The sequence below is a fragment of the Pelodiscus sinensis genome, chromosome Z (assembly GCF_052426305.1).
Source record: "Pelodiscus sinensis isolate ZL-2025 chromosome Z, ASM5242630v1, whole genome shotgun sequence".
Lineage (NCBI taxonomy): Eukaryota > Metazoa > Chordata > Testudines > Trionychidae > Pelodiscus > Pelodiscus sinensis.
In genome coordinates this window covers 25,359,298-25,373,245 of record NC_143085.1, presented here as the reverse complement: position 1 = coordinate 25,373,245, position 13,948 = coordinate 25,359,298, and the positions used below count along the sequence as shown (strand labels likewise).

At 44.2% G+C, this 13,948-nt stretch overlaps 1 protein-coding gene across 2 annotated transcripts in view; it reads left to right on the top strand.

Annotated features, from left to right (window-relative positions):
- Positions 1 to 13,948, top strand: part of TMEM132C (transmembrane protein 132C) — a 464,089-nt gene that overhangs the window by 25,258 nt on the left and 424,883 nt on the right. The gene's annotated exons all lie outside the window — the stretch shown is intronic.

Sequence of the window (13,948 nt, the reverse complement as noted above, 5' to 3'; positions counted from 1 at the left end):
TGTGCACTGAATGAGGCAGGGATCCTGTGGAAAAAATAGTATATAATCATGTAATTAAAGACTGCCTCTTAATGCATAGGCACAAGGTGGTCCATTAAAGTTGCCCATTCAACCTTATGCTTGGCATTTCCTAATTTTTGAATGCTTAACTTTGCAAACTTAACATGGTTTTTCATTTAAGGGAGCTTCTGGCTCATTGTAGACTATATTTTTCAGTTAGTCTATAAGGTGCCACAGGACTCCTCGCCGCTATTGTAGACTATGCTGCTGGTTTTAATAGCCTTTGAGATGGAGTCATAGAGTGCTGGAGTTCACAGCTGTGGAAAGAAGCTACTAATCCCTGGGAAAAGGTTCAGGAGCCTGGCGATAGATGTGAACTTGAACTCTCTCAATACCGCTTGGAACTGACAGTGAAAGAGGGACTCTTGAGGTTCAAAGGCCCTTTACTTACCTGCCGTGCTCACTTGGGATAAATCCATCTGTTCATTCATTCCATACCATTTTGAATCAGCTGAAAGTGTCAAGTAGCAAGAGAGGGAAAAGAAGCTTGTTGTGTGGAAAACTTAATGCTCTTCATGCTCACTAGAGAGCTTTTCAGATGACTTTTTTTTTTGAACATGTAACAAGTGAAGGGAACAAAAAAATCAATGGGCAGATGAACCCACGAGCCACTTCGGTTACGCCGACACTTGAGAGTGGTGAAAGTCCCCGTGCTGGAAAGGCAGCTTGCTGTATACTCTGCACCTGCTGACTGGACAGCAGCTGACAGAATGAATGGGGGTGAGGAACAAAAATAGAAGCAAAGAAGTCAGCAAGAAGCAGGTTTCAGGGCATTGTGGCCCACAAGTAGAGCAAGAGGGCTGGCTTGGGAGCATTAGCAAATCAGAGTGGTGGCTGTTGTTACAGGTTCAACACTTTCTTCAGCAAGAATGGAAGAAAGATTCTAATGGTGAGTTTAGTTTGAATGCAATGCAGAGAGGATGTTCTCTATGTACTAGGCAGATTAGCCATGGCTGTACTTCTGGATCAGTGTTTTTCCCCATCTTGGCTGTTTAAATAAAACCTGTGATTTAGGGTGCATCTACACAGCAGGGCTTAACTCGAAATAAGCTGCATAAATTGAGCTATGTCAATTGTGTATCTTATTTTGAAATAGGGAGCATCTACACAGCCCTTATTATGAAGTACAGCACTCTTCCTCTTCCCTTATTCCTCGTACAATGAGGGTTGCAGAAGTTGGAGTAAGAAATCCTCCAGCTTGACAGTATTTTGACACTATTTTGAAATAACTGCCTGCTGTGTAGACATAGACTAAGACTAAGTTATTTCGGAATAGCGCTAGTTGCCACATACAAGGGTGACTTTCAGAAGCTCTCAGCTGGGGTGAGGTACCTCTGACTTAGTTATAGCCTCATGGGAGATCTTTGCCTGTTAACACCTCTGCTACCTGGTGAGAAAGGCAAGAGTAGTAGTACATGGATGGATTTTGAGGAGGATGACTGGGCACCCACTGGAGTCAGACCTCATGTTAGCACAGATGACTTGCTGGCAGCATAAGATATGACTCTGCCAGGGCCTATGGACAGAAAGATGGGCTTGTGGCTAAGGCAATGGAATGAGACTTAACTGCTCTGGGTTCAATTCATGGCAGTGCTTCATGTTTCCTGGGCAACCTCAAGCAAGTCAGTTAAACAATTTTCTTTCTGTACAATGAGGCAAATGCTCCTCTCTCCAGCTGGAATGTTATGAAGATAAATCCATACATACTTGGGAGCTGCTCTGATACTATGATGTATATAGATAATCTGCAGCATCTCCTGAAGTCACTAGGCCCCACCAGGGCTGCTATTGTGAGGGAGGCAAAGGAGGTAGTTGCCCTGGGACCCAGCAGTTTAAAAGGGTCCAGGGCACAGATCAGATGGGGGAGGCATGGAATGGTCCAGGAAGTGCTGAAAGCTGGCTGCTCCTAACTCTGCCCCTTCTGCGAGTGGAGCTGAGTGCTCGACACACACAGAGACACATATGATTGCCCAAGGCCTGGGGAAGTCTGTTGCCAGTCCTGGGGCCCTTAGCTCTTTGCAGCAGATGCTACACTTCTCCCAGGATCAGGCCCCAAGATTGTACTCTGTGAGTGAGACGAAGCCAGACTGAGATGAAGCCAGAGTTTAAGTGAATTGCTGTAAACATCTATTTTGATCATACTTCAAGATCAACTTTTCTGCTTTGCTTCTGTTTTGCTCTCCGGCAATTAAAATGTAGTCCAAACCAGCTTGTGTAGAAGCTTCAGTAAGCAGATATGGAGGTGTTGGGGAAAGCAATGAAATTCATTTATGAATTTTGAACTCGGTGAATTTAGTGTTTTGAAAAGGGTCTCGCTGGTTGTTTATGTAACAGATGAGCAGAAATTCTCAGGGCTTCATTTCTGAATATAAATGTCTTTTCTCCCGCTTCCTACAAAAAGCAGAAAGGCAGCCCACAAAATGAAATGTTTTTATTGAAAATGATCAAAGCCCCAAAATTTCAGTAGTAATTTCTTCCAAAAAATAGCAGAAACAGAGTAATAAGACCCTCCACTAACTACTCTATACCCTGCTTTGCCAAAGTACCTGGGAGTATAAAGTGCTAAGAGAGAGAGAGAGAGAGAGAGAGAACCCTTTCTTAACATCTCATATTCCCTGAATATGGAATTCCTGAGAACTTTTTAGAGTCCTTGCCTGTGTCTTGCCTAATGACATTTTCCTCTGTTTACTTTTCTTATGGATTGAGAGCAAACTGCAATATGGAAATCTCCTCAGTTTATCAGACAGACTTTTTTCCTTGCACCCTTGTTCTGAGTGGTTTAACAAGGCTGCTTCTCTCAGTAGAAACCTGTTCCACAGAAACTATTTTGATAGTCAGAATCAAAATAACTTAAGGTAACTTTTTTTAAAAAATCACAAATATAAAAATCACTTTGTTACAATTTGTAGATTCATTATTGTGATTCAAAGTTGAATGTGATCTGGGCATTTGTGTTTTTTGTTTGTTTTCTGCCTTTAATTTCCTTAACTGATTTATTTTAGTCCCGTTTTATTTTTGTTTATCCCTAAATATCCTTGACTTTTTTCTTTTTTTAAAAAAACGTTATTTGGTAACCTCTTTTAGTCGCCAGATTAATCTCACTGGCAACAGACCTACTCATTTTATCCAGAGAAGCAATACAACATAGGAAGCTATAGTACAGTGGCATGGTACAGTATTTCCGCACAGTACCTTGCACTGTGTCTCAACATTGATCATTATCCTGGAGGGCTCATTATAGGATGAGTCATGTCTACTCAACAACTATGATACTAGCACCTGATCTCTGCTAGCCAACTCCGGCTCATGCATGGCATTTGGGCTGCAGGACTGTTCCATGTCTGTGTAGATTTCTAGGTTCAAGCATCCTGTAAGTTGGGAGGGTCCCAGATCTTTGGCTCCAGACTGAGCTTGGAAATCTAAACAGCAGTGAAACAGTCCTACAGCTCAATTCCCATGAGTCTCAGTCAGCTGGCCTGAGTCAGCAGCAGGTGTCTAACTACAGTATAGACATAACCTAGTTAGATCACTTTGAATGGATAGACTGCAAGCAAGTCAGTGAACTGTTACCAGCTACAGGCATGTTTTTATGATGTGGGCACTGGTCCACAAGAAACCAGACTGAGATCCACCATTTGATCCCTGGGAGGTAACTTTTTACTGCAAATTTGAGCTACATCCTATTAAAATAACTGAGTAGGTTGAAGCTATTTCATCTTTAAGAGGGAGTCAAGGCAATAGTCTGGCTCTACTATATTTAGTGGCAGTGGAGCTCTGTATTCAAGATGATGATCGTTTAAGTACTAGATGTGGATAGGCTGCTTGCAAGTTGTCATTGCAACTCTTGGCAGGCAAAATTTGGTTTCTCTTGATCAGTGCTTTGCTTGGATTTAAAGTGTAACTATTATGTTGAAGTGCACATAATAAATTATTTGTATGTACCTAATTCCTGTTTTTGTCCATCAAATAGTCCAATCTATTAAGGATTCTGAACTGTAAGAGTGTAGCTTATTATGTGCTCTTGTGGTGTATGACATCAGTAGAACTCCACAAGTTAATTACATTCTTAATTACAGCTTTGTATTGAATTAGGACCCCATTATAATTGAAACCCTGCTGAGATCACGTCTGGTAACATCTAATTGTATCCCATGATCCCCCTCCCCCCTCAACTTTAAATAAAAACTAGTATTTCACTTAGCATGGTTTTAATTAATTGACAAGAGAAATGTAATTAGGGCTGAGGCAACGGACAGACTATCTTGAAATAATCATTTGGAAATTAATCACATATTTGAGAGCAATTAACGGTTTCCTCCAGTGTAGCTGCCTTTCTGCTGCGTTGCTTGGAAAAGGAAAACAATAAACGGTAGCCTATGTTGGGAAAGGAGGCCTTACTGCACCTGGAGCAAAGGAAAGATATTTGAATGCTGCAAAATATTCAGTGAGATCTTTCTGCCCAAGAAAACTGATGCATCAGAAGTTCAGGAATGGGCCTAGAGCAGACTGTGATGTAATGGCCTGCCTTGAGTTAGCCAGGAGCAGATGGTATGGGAAGGGTCAGGGAATTAGGTTTCTCGCCTTATTTCCCTCTATTTGTTCTAGTAGGAGGTGCTCTTGCCCATATCAGCAGCAGATAACTTCCCTCCTTGCCCTGGCTACCACAATGCGGAAATAAGGCACCACCCATTTCCTATCTCAGCCTGCCCAGTCCCTACAGCCCTGTGCAGATACAAAAATGTGGATCCTCATTAGATCCACATCCAGCATGCTCAGCTCCTCATCTGATCTGCAGTCCCCATTCCAGATTTTACCTCCATCCGCACAACAAACCTGGAAGGGGGTGGGAGCACAGACCAGCTAGCGAGCGAGGGGCAGTGTCCTGCAGAGAAGAGATAGGCAGCAGGAAAGCAGGGACTGGGGGTAAGGGGCAGCAGAGACCTGGAGCTAGGGCTCTGCAAATCAGCACTCACCAGGTAGGGTAGAAGAAGGGAGGCCTGGCAGAGCCAGCACTGAGCCCCTCCTGCAGGGAGATTTAGGACGTAGCTTCTTGTGTCTTGCCCTGGCACCCCACTCTGCCTGGTGGGGAGGAGGAAATGCCCTCACTCAGCTGGTACTTGCTCCACTATCCACAGATATGCAGGGCTTTACCAATCTTCATCCACCTGCACCTTGCAGAGGGCATAGAAGCTCCATGGACGGTGGTTTCTGTGGTGTTGTGAGCACTAATGAAAATAGCCATTCAGAGTAGGTATGTTAGCAAGTAGTCAACTAGTTGACAACCCAATAAGCATAAGGCTCTCTGAGAGGCATCAAGCTGTGGGGGAGGGGGACAGAGGAGCCAGTTCTGGGGGGAGCTGGCTTAAAAGAGGATCTCTGCAGTGCTGCCTGATCCTTCCCCTGCTGCCTCTGGCTGGCCAAGGCTCGCCGTGGGCAGGGGTTGCTCCAGCACCAGCCCCTGTTTGTGGTGGTCAGGGCTGGCCGCCACAAATAGGGGCTACAGGGTTCAGCACAAGCTGAGACTGAGCAGTCCTGGCTCGCACTGGTCCAGAACCCTGCGCCTCTGCATTTTAAATGTACAAGTCTGGCAGCTCTTACTTCATTTAAAATGCGGAGCTGCAGCACAGGTGGCTCCCAGTTCGAGCCAGCTCCTGGAGCTACCCTCACAACAGCTCTGCAGAGCAACCCTTATCAACTAATCATGTAGTTGATACAAATTGTACTGACTGCATGATTAGCTGGATAACTGCAATTTAACATCCCTAATACGGAACAGCGAGGGGACTCCTTTTTTCCCCTTCACATCTCTGCATAGCACAGAACCAGGCAAGTCACAACCCAGCCTTTAATGTTGAAGACCAGATGGACAAGTAAAGTAAGAGTAAGGAACTTCATTAGGAAATGGTCTAGCACACTTGCCAGCTGTGCCCCCTCTGCTGTCCCATCGGCATGTGCATAATCCTGTTTTCTGTCCTTTTTGCCAGAGAAGGAATGCAGAGTCATGCCTCTGATGAGCTTAGCAAATACTTGTGGAATAACTTCTCCAGTGGCAGGATTGTTGGTGGCTGGCCTTTAATTAGGAGGGTGGTTTGTTTTGAAAAGCCCTTGAGGAGTTTGTTTGGAAACAATTATGTTTTTCAAACAGGTATTCTCTTTGCATAGGTCAGGAATGGGCTAGATATGGTTCCCCACGGTTAACCCCTGGCAGCTGCTGCCACTATATCTACTTGCACCTCCATAGACACTGGTGATTGCAGTGTCCGTTGGCCACAGATCACTGTTCTTGGCCAATGGGAGCTGTGTGTGCTCTGCTCTGCGCCACTTCCTGCAGCTCTCATTGGCTAGGAATGGCAATCTGCAGCCAATGAAAATTATAGTGGCCTGTATCTGTAGATGCTAACCCTGGGGAATTGCTGTTCTTTTATTGCCCACTCCTGCTGTACGTGCAGTAGCCTTTGTCAGAAGGAAATTCACTTTTATTTCACAATCACAAACTCAGGGCTTTAATTCCAATGTGAACAGCCTTAAGTGTTTGCTTGTACTTAGATTGTGTCTCTCACTTTTGCTGCAGGTGACCTAATTTTTAGGAACTGCTCTTTTCCAATGAAACCTTACTTATATCTATAAAATAAGTTTGCTGCTTTTTAATATTGGGAATATAAATAGGGTTACAACTGCTGTCTGAGGCTAGGGTTTCTAAGAAACCTCATTGAGCATGGCCACCAGTAGAAAAATGCTGTATCCATCAACTAAAAGCTGGCTGGGATCCACAGCACATAGAGTGGAGAGAATGTTTACCTAAAGGACTAGCTTGTGTCAAGCATGACTAAGAGGAATTTTAGTTGATGTGTGTTAGCAAATTGAATGTTTAGAGGAAAATCAGAAGTTTCTCATCTTTGTTCATCTGAGATGGGACTTTTAATATAAAAATATGACCCACTAATTATAAAGTTTCCTATTTTCAGGGGTTGTTGATTTAGGTGAATGAAGAGTATTTTGGATAGTGCTCTTTTGGAATTTCTTTTGGAATCTGCACGCTTTCCAATAAAAAATGTGTTTGAGACATATAACACAATCTCCCCTGCTACAGTGATCCATACCGACCACAACACACTTTTCAAGATCTAGGTCCTATGTATGCTAATTATGACATGGTGCTCTCAGTGCCCCAGTAACCACTATATTGGTAAAATAAGACAACCACTAACCTCTTAGATGTGTTCTCATAATAAATGGTAAAAGACCAAGCCATTATATCACTTATAAATGAACACTTTGTACAGAATGATCACTCCATATCTGACCTCTCAGCCCTTGTCCTCAAAGGAAACCTGCACAACATCTACAAAAAAGGAGCTTAAATCCATAATTTTGCTAGGCAGTAAAGATATTTGTGGCTTGTTACAACAATTTATAACCAACTAACTCATCCACTCTGTAGCCTGCTAAGATATAACTTTCCTATTCTTTCCCTTTCTTTAGGATAGGAAATGATAGGTTACAACTCCAGCTTTTTTTCCCTTCCCAACTATGATTGGAGGGCTGTATCTACACTGGCGCATTCTTGCATGAAAATGGCTGCTCTTGTGCAAAAACATGCCGCCTGTCTACACTGGCCGTGTGATCTTGCGCAAGTAAACTGACATTGTACTGTAGAAAATCAGGGCTTTTTGCGTGAGAACTCTGACGCTCCCTCTCAGGAAGAAGCCCTCTTGCACAAGAGCTCTTCCAGAAGAGGCCAGTGTAGACAAGCAACATGAATTTCTTGCGCAAGAAGCCTCTGTGGTTAAAATGGCCATCAGAGCTTTCTTGCGGAAGAGAGCATTTACACTGCCATGGTTGCTCTTGCATAAAAGCACATGCCAGTGTAGATGCTGTCTTGTGGAAGAGCTTTTGCACAAGAACTCTTCTGCAAAAGAGTTCTTGCTCAAGAAGCTGCCAGTATAGATGTAGCTGAGAGGTTTTTAAGTTGTGAGACCTGATAAACACTGAGAATTGAGGTTGAACTTAGCCGCATCAGGTCTATTTTCAACAATTAGTCCACACAACCTAGCCCATTCCATTGACTTTAAGGGCCATTAAAGTCTGCTTCTGCTTTTCACGAGGAGTAATGCTAAATTTGATCTTTCATGGTCAACTTTATGATGGTGCAGATGCAGTGCTGTGAAAGTAGAAATTCTTGGCCTCCAGGGGTGTGTCTAGACTACATGCCTCCTTCGACGGAGGCATGTAGATTAGCCAGATCGGAAGAGGGAATGAAGCCGCGATTAAAATAATCGCGGCTTCATTTAAATTTAAATGGCTGCCCCGATCTGCCGATCAGCTGTTTGTCGGCAGATCGGGGCAGTCTGGACGCGATGCGCCGACAAAGAAGCCTTTCTTCATCGGCACAGGTAAACCTGGTTTCACGAGGCTTACCTGTGCCGATGAAGAAAGGCTTCTTTGTCGGCGCGTTGCGTCCAGACTGCCCCGATCTGCCGACAAACAGCTGATCGGCAGATCGGGGCAGCCATTTAAATTTAAATGAAGCCGCGATTATTTTAATCGCGGCTTCATTTCCCTCTTCCGATCTGGCTAATCTACATGCCTCCGTCGAAGGAGGCATGTAGTCTAGACACACCCCAGGAGCTGTCCCACAGCGCCCTACTGTGACTTCTGTTGCTAGGACTTTCCATTCTACTGCTCTCCATGTGCACAGGAAAAACCCCATGAAAATTTGAATTTCATTTGCTGTGTGGCCAGTATTACGAGCAGACCTAAGAGCAGTTAGCACACCTGGGCTATGTCTAGACTGCAAGCCTCTTTCGAAAGAAGCTCTTTCGAAAGATACTTTCGAAAGAGCCTCTTTCGAAAGAGAGCGTCTAGACTGCACGTTGAACTTTCGAAAAAGCGGCTTGCTTTTTCGAAAGAAAGCATCCAGTGAGTCTGGATGCTCTCTTTCGAAGAAGCCCTATTTACATTGAAGAACGCCTTCTTTCGAAAGAGGAACTTTCAAAAGAAGGCGTTCTTCCTCGTGAAATGAGGTTTACCGCCATCGAAAGAAAAGCCACGTTCTTTCAATTTAATTTCAAAAGAACGCGGCTTGAGTCTGGACGCAGGTGAGGTTTTTTCGAAAAAAGGCTACTTTTTTCGAAAAAACCCCTGAGTCTGGACACAGCCCTGATTAGGAGTTCCATTCACTCCCAGAGTTGTGCAGCAGATCCTGGACCTTATTGCTCTGTGGAGAGAGGAATCTGATCTTGCAGAACTATGAACCAGCAAAAGAAATGCAGACATCTATGCCAAGATAGCAAAGGGCATGGAGGAGAAAGAGTACCCCAGTGTCGCCCCACAGTGCCACATGAAAATAAAGAAGCTGAGGCAGTTGTACAAAAAGACAAAGGAGGCAAATAGATGATCTGGAGCCTCACCGCAAACATGCTGCTTCTATGAGCAGCTGCATGCAATCTTTGAGAGAGGGGGAAGGCACCTGATCGGCTTTCCTGATCAGATTCCTCCCAAGACACTCCTTGGGCAGCAGCATGGAGGACAGAGTGGATAAGGAGGAGAAGAACCGTTAGTAGGAAAGTGGGACAACTGATTTTGCCGAGAGTCAAGAACTTTTTATAACCTTGGAGACAATCCCCTCCTCCCAGAACATCTCAGTCACTGAACCTAGGGAGGGCACTTCTGGTTATTCCACATTTTTTGTCTTGCTAAAGTAGGTCAAAGTAGTCAGGTGTGATTTGTGGCGGTCACAGTGTCTGCACAGTGCGGAGTCTGCTAATAGCTTGTTAATATGTCTGGAGACAAAATGGGAATCCTCCCTGCACATCTCCATATAGCTCTCATAGAGGAACTCTTTCATTCTTCTCCCAAGATATCTGGGGAGGCCTGCCTTATTCTGTCCTCCACGGTAGGACACTTTACCACACCACGCCAGTGGTAAGTGATCTGGTGTCGCTGCAGCACAAAGCATTGCAGTGTAAGGTCCAGGTTTCTGGCCATGTTCTGTTAGCATCTGCTCCCTATCACTATGTGAGTGGAGGAATACGCCTTTGGAGGAGATGCGTAGAGTGTGAGGGCAGGAAAATGTGCAGGGAACTGGAAATGAGGAACCAGGAGAGAGTCTTATCATCCGTAGCAGCTATGATGAACTACGTGGCAGTTTTCCAGGATGCCTACAGAGGCACCCTCTCCAGCCCTTGTGGACCAACATTTCCTCCTCCCCAAGTTTCATAGCTTACTCTTCTAGGGGGAGGGGAGAAAGGGCATTTTTATACTCAATCCCAAGTTAATATCTTTATCATAATATTAGAGGGATAGCCGTGTTAGTCTGAATCTGCATAAACAACGAGAAGTCCTGCGGCACCTTGTAGACTAACAGATTTATTGGACTTCGTCATGCATCTGACGAAGTGGGTCTTTGCCCACGAAAGCTGATACTCCAATAAAACAACTTCTCGTTGTTTATCTTTATCATAATGTTTTGATGCTCATCAGGATCCATGATGGGTTCCATGCTCATGCTGCGATGGTGTCTGCACAGATAATCAAGGGGGGGAAAGGACAAGGAAAGACTGTTTGCTGTTGCTTTCAAGTGGGGGGAGAGCAGGAGGGATGAGACGAGTGCATTATGGGCCGCTGATGACATGTACCCAGAACCATCTACTGCACAGTTTTGCTCCCAGTGTACACTGAGCATAACCCAGAATGCAAACAGGCACCGGCACTATGTGATAGCTACCCACAGTGCATTACTATCAAAGTGACAGTAACCACCCAGTTGGGGATGTACTACTTCGAACTATGTCGAATATCCACATACAATGGAGACATGCACCTTTGACTTTACAAAATCAGGTGTTACAAATCAACTTTAATAAATTCAATTTTATCTCTCAGTGTAGACATGGTCTTAATGTTACCTTGTATGTTTTTTCACATGTAAAAAGTTAGAGGCAAAATCTATAAATGCAAAAACTTCAGCATGCCCTATGAATATCACTGTATTAAAAAAACAGACACAATGTCCATCTATGATGTAAACCAGAAATCTCCATGCATATACGTCCTGGTTTGGTATTTATCTTGCCTGCAGGACATAGTATATAATTGTTTATGATGATGTGTGGTGTGTGCAAATAGTCATAGCCAAGAATATCCTGTCTAAAGTGTTGGAGAAGGGTGTCTTACACTGGACTGATCCAAAGCTGAGGGAAGTCAATGGAACTCACATTGACTTCAAAGGGTTTTGGACTAAATCCTTAGTATTTAGCATATAGACAAAGTTTGCTTCCCCGTAGTTCCATGTTGACTCTCTGTGGAGCCAAGCTGGTCCATGCTAAGATGTAACTTTGAATTATTTATGATCAGCAAAAGTGGTCAGGGCTTTTAAAAAAAAAGCACACCTTAGTCCTAATGTTAAAACAGGAGGTCAAGGGACATGTAAGATTTTTAAAGATTAATTCACTAAAGTGGACCTGAAAACTGCCTGGTCATTTTTAATAACACAGAAAGTGTCTGTTAAAAGGTAACATGTGGAAGGATTACATTTTATTGGTTCATGAAAATGTCAGATCTTAAGGCCTTGCTTTTTTAATTTTCCTGTTTCTCTTGCTATCGGATAACGTTACACAAAGAGGGCCTTTGTTTGCTTTCCAGATGTATAGAGCCCTGCTACCCTTTTATCCTGTTGGTTTACGTGGTTAGTAGATGCTTTAATTTTTCACAGAGCTGACTGATGCTGCCTCTTGGGGTGTGTCTATACTACATGCCTCCTTCGACGGAGGCATGTAGATTAGCCAGATCGGAAGAGGGAAATGAAGCCGCGATTAAAATAATCGCGGCTTCATTTAAATTTAAATAGCTGCCCCGATCTGCCGATCAGCTGTTTGTCGGCAGATCGGGGGAGTCTGGACGCGATGCCCCGACAAAGAAGCCTTTCTTCATCGACACAGGTAAGCCTCGTGAAACCAGGCTTACCTGTGTCGATGAAGAAAGGCTTCTTTGTCGGGGCATCGCGTCCAGACTCCCCCGATCTGCCGACAAACAGCTGATCGGCAGATCGGGGCAGCCATTTAAATTTAAATGAAGCCGCGATTATTTTAATCGCGGCTTCATTTCCCTCTTCCGATCTGGCTAATCTACATGCCTCCGTCGAAGGAGGCATGTAGTCTAGACACACCCTCTATCTTAACATGCATTTAAAAGTCCAACAACTTTAGCAAACTCAGGTTCTTTTCTTGGTGACGATCTTAAAGGCAAGACCAAGCTGAGACCCACTGAGATACTATGTGGAGAATATTATATTAGGTTCAAATGTCTTTTAGACCATTTCCTTTATTAATGAATGAATGTAGGTCCCAGTTCATTAAAGTACTTAGACACTTGCTTATTGCCCCAGTGACTTCAGTACACAAGCAGGGCATTCAGACAACCTTAATTCTGTCCTGCAGAGACATTGCAATAGCTGGATGAGCTAGACATTTTTGTGTTTGTGGTACTAGATTAGATAAAATGGATATTAAAGGCATATACCATCATTTTTCTCTTCCTGATATTACTCTGCTTGCACTCGGAGGTGCACTAGCAGAGAAGTTCAGGGGAAGCTTTCAATGCAGACATGTGCTATGCATCCCGCAGAAACCTCAGAAGTTGCTTATATCCATTAAGTCAGGGCTGGGCAAGATGCAGCCTAGGGGCCAGATCCAACCTGCCTAACACTTTCATCTGGCCCGCGGACTGCATCTGTCCATTTTCTATTTATATCCTGTTGCTGGTACCACCGAATTTCTGGGCAGTGGGTCAAGCAGAAGAATCCTATTTAAATAGCACACAGCTCCTGGTCACGGAGCTAGCTGGAGCCACGAGTCTTTTAAATAGCCAGGTGGCAGTGGGGCCATGAGTTGTGAGCCCTCAGCGGTGGGGGGCAAAGGGGATAACTGCCCAGGAGCCCGGTGATTCCCTGAGCTCTTTAAATCGTTGCCAGAATGCAGCGTAGTGAGCTCTGGGTGGCTCTTAGGGCTGCCTGCAGTGCACTCCAAGCAGTGCTGGAGGGGTCCTCAGTCTGGATGGTACTAAGGACCAGCAGCCCTCAGTCATGCCCCTTCCACCTGAGGCCCTGTCCCTTCTGAGAGTGTGGAGTCACCCCTCCCTTTGCCCAGGGGCCGGGCATGGCTGATGGGTCCCCTGCTACTCTATGCCAGCGGGAGGAAGTTCTTCTGCCAGCATAACTAAACCACCCCCAGCACCAGCTGAGCACTGTTCATGCTGGTGCTTTTGAAGGTGAAACTTTTGTTGGTCCATGTGTGTTTTTTCATATCTGTGACTGACAAAAAATGTACCAGCAAAAATGCTCATGTACCCTTCACCTGAAAGGCAACAGCTCAGTTGATGAAAGAATTCTTTCCTGGACATAGTGTCTATTCTGGGGGTTAGGTTGTCTTAACTACATCACTCAGGGCATTTATTAATTTTTCACCATTGGTCAATCTTGCTATGTCACTCTAAATTTTAAATGTAGCCCAGGCCTTACTTATACACCCTAATTTCTTCTACTTCCTGGACAGACACAAAGGGTATTAAACTTGTGTCCAGTGGTGCGGCAAGTTCCCTCAAGATTCAACTCCTGAATCACTGAATTCTGCATAAAAATTGACTGAAATCAGTGTTTTTACCATTCAACTTTATGTTTATATGCAGTGCTGTTTGGTTTTGTGCCTCTGCTGTCTAGAATTGCCAGATACTTTCACAAAAAAATACCAAACATGGTGGTAAAAAAATTGGTTGAGCAATAAATAAATAAATTTTAAAAACACGGGACCAAAGTTGTTGAGAAAAAAAAAAGCACAAAAAAGAAAGAGTCATTGCGCCTTTAAATCCTCACTCTTCCCCACTCCACCCACCC